This window comes from Vigna radiata, unplaced genomic scaffold (assembly GCF_000741045.1).
Source record: "Vigna radiata var. radiata cultivar VC1973A unplaced genomic scaffold, Vradiata_ver6 scaffold_247, whole genome shotgun sequence".
NCBI classification, from domain to species: domain Eukaryota; kingdom Viridiplantae; phylum Streptophyta; class Magnoliopsida; order Fabales; family Fabaceae; genus Vigna; species Vigna radiata.
This window is the reverse complement of record NW_014541804.1, coordinates 104,912-108,328: the sequence shown is the minus strand read 5'-3', so window position 1 is coordinate 108,328 and position 3,417 is coordinate 104,912.

Genomic DNA, 3,417 nt, shown 5'->3' with positions numbered 1-3,417 from the left:
GTTTTTGGTGGTGAAGGTGGCGGTGGCAGAGCCGGTGGTGGGGGGTGGTTGTGGTGGTGGTGGTGGTTGTGGCAGTGGTGGTGGTGGTTGTAATGGTGGTGGAGGTGATGATGGTGGTGGTGGTGGTTGTGGTGGTGGTCATGGTCGTGGTGGTGGCATTAGCAGTGGCGGTGGCGGCGACAGTGGTTGTGGTGGTGGTGCTCGTGGTGGTAGTGGTGTCGTGGTGGAGGTGGCGGTGGTAGTGCTAGTGGTTGTCGTGGTAGTTGCGGTGGTAGTGGTGGTGGTGGGTTTCGTGGTTGTGGTGTTGTTTGTGGTTGTGGTGGTGGTGGTTGTGGTGGTCGTGGAGGTCGTGGATGTTGTTGTGCTGTTAGTGCTGGTGGTGGGAGTCCTAGTGGTAGCGGCGACGGCGGTGGTGGTGGAGGTGGCGGTGGCGACGGTGGTGGTGGTGGCGGTGGTGGTGCTGGTTGGGGTGGCGGTGGCGACGGCGGTGGTGATGGTCATGGTGGTGTCAGCGGTGGTGGGGGTGGTGCTGGTGCTGGCGGCGGCGACAGTGGTGGTGGTTGTTGTGGTAGTGTTGTTGGTGGTGGTGACGGTGGCAGCAGCAGTGGTGTTAGTTGTGGTGGTGGCGGCGGCGTTGCCAGTGGTTGTGGTGGTGGTGGTAGCAGCGATGGTTGTGGTGGCAGTGACGGTGGTGGTGGTGGTGGCTTTGGTGGCGATGGCGAGTTTGGTGGTGGTGGTGGTTGTGGTGGTGGTGATGGTGGCGGTGGCAGTGATGGTTGTGGCGGTTGTGGAGGTGGTGGTTGTTGTTGTGGTGATCATGGTGTTAGTTGTGATGGTGGTAGTGCTAATGGTGGCAGCGGCGGCGACGGTGTCGTGGAGGAGGTGGTGGTGGTTGTTTTGGTGGTGGTGTTGGTTATCGTGGTTGTGGTTGTGATTGTAGTGGTGGTTGTGGTGGTGGTGGTAGCGGTTGTCATGGCGGTGTTAGTGGTGGTGGGGATGGTAGTGGTGGTGGCAGCGGCGACGATGGAGGTGTTGGAGGTGGCGGCGCCGTCGGTGGTGGCGGTGGTGGTGGTTGTGGTTGTGGTCGTAGGGGTGGTTGTGGTGGTGGTGATGGCGGTGGTGGTGGCATTGGTGGTGGTGGTGGCAGCAGCGGTGGTTGCGGCGACGGTGATGGTGTTGGTGGTTGCGCTGGTGTGGTGGCGGCAGTGGTGGTGGTGGTTGTGGTTGTTGTGGTGGTGGTGGTAGCAGTGGTAGTGGCGGCTGTGGTGATGGTGGTTGGGGTGGTTGTGGTGTTGGTCATGGTCGTGGTGGTGGCAGTAGCAGTGACGGTGGCAGGGACAATGGTTGTGGTGGTGGCGGCAGGGCCAGAGGTTGTGGTGGTAGTGGCGGTGCTAGCGGCGGCGGCGGTGGTGGTGGTGGTGGTGGAAGTCATAGCGATAATGGCAGCGATGGTGGTGGTTGTGGTGGTCGTGGTAGTGACGGCGATGGCAGTGGTCGTGGTGGTAGTGGCGGCAACGAAGGTGGTGGTGGTGGAGGTGTTACTGGTTTTGGGGGTGGCGGTAGCGGCAGCGGTGGTGGTGGTGATCGTTGTGGTGGTTGTGGTTGTGGTGGTGGTGATGGTGATCATGGTGGTCTTATTGGTTGTGGTGGTAGTGGTGTTGGTGGCGGCGACAGTACTAGTGGTTGTGGTGGTGGTGGCGGTGGTGGCGATGGTGGCGGTGGCGGTGGTGGCGATGGTGGCGGTGGCGGTAGCGGTGGTGGTGGTGATGGTTGTGGTGGTGGCTGTGGTAGTTGTGGTTGTGGTGGTGCTGATGGTGATCGTGGTGGTCTTATTACTGGTGGTGGTGGTAGAGGTGGTGGTAGAGGTGGTTGTGGTGGTGGTGACGGAGATGGTGGTGGCGACGGTGGTGGTGGTGGTGATGGTGGTGGTGGTGGCGGTGGTGGTGGGGGTGGTGGTGGTAGTCGGGGTGGTGGTGGTAGTGGCAATGGCAGTGGCGGCGACGGCGGTGGTTGTCATGGTGGTGGTTACGGTAATGGTGGTGGTGACAACGGTTTTGGCGTCGGTGGTGGTCGTTGGTGTGGTGACGACGGTGGTGGTGCTGGTGGTCGTCATGGTGGTGGTGGTCGTAGTTGTGGTGGTGGTCGCGCTGGCGGTTGTGGTGGTAGTGGTCGTTGTTGCGGCGTTGAGGGTGGTGGTGGTGGTGGTGATGTTGGTGGTGGTAGTGGCAGTGGCAGGGGTTGAGGCGACGAGGGTAGTTGTGATGGCTGTGATGGTGACAACGTTGGTGCTGACGACGGTCGTGGGCACGGTGGTAGTGGCTGTAGTGGTGGTGGTGGTGATGGTGGTGGTAGTGTTAGTGGTGGTTGTGGTGGTGGTGGTGGTGGCGGCGACTGTGGTGGTGATGGTGGTTGTGGTTGTGGTGGGGATGGGGGTGGGGATGGTGGTGGCCGTGGTGGTCGTGGCGGTGGTGGTGGTAGTGGCGATGGCGGCAGTGGCTGCAGTGGAGGGATGGTGGTGATTGTGGTAGTGGTGGCAGCGGCGGTGGCTAAGGTGTTGGTGGTGGTGGTTGTGGTGGTGGTGGTAGTGGTGGTGGTGTTGGTTGTTGTGGTGGTGACGGTGGTGGTGCTGGTGGTAGTGGTGGGGGTGATGGTGGTAGTGGTAGTGTCGGCGGCGGCTGGGGTGGTTCTGGTTGTAGTTGTAGTGGTGGCGGTGCTGGCGATAGTGATGGTCGTGGTGTTGGTTATGGTGGTAGTGGTGGCTGTGGCGGTGTTGGTGTGGTTGGTGGTGGTGGTGATGGTGGATGTTGACGAATTGACAAGTGTACCAAATCGTACAAGTAATATAAATGGTAAGACCAAGTATCGTTTTCCCAAGAGACTCGCATGGCTTTCTAGTTCGCGTGAATTAAAATAATAAGACTTGAAAATAAAAATTAATAAATTGGATTTGAAAACAAAATATTAACATGCAAAATAAACTTGATTCAATTGACAAAAGAAAACAATGGATGAATGGATGTTGTTGGGGGTTTACAATTTCATTTAATCTGCCCTCTCTTATCTACTCCTCTTGAATATTAGTTTGATCAATTAATTGTTATGCGACTTTATTAGCCACCCCTTAACCCGATCCCTCGGCGAAAAGGGCCTAATATTAACTATTGGCTTGCTATCCCTAGCCTCCCTTAGTAATTAATACCACATTATAAACAGAAGATAGCGCAATTTATCGTCCTATCCCTATCCCTAGATGGTATTGCAAAATCAAGAAATTACTCACCAGTTCATGTCATTACTGTACGTNCCCATATCNANAAAGACAAACATCAGTTACCGAATGAGTTAAATGATAAAGGCCTTAAGCACAGATGATAACCCAACAATTATCAATCAAAACATATGGAGACCATATAAATA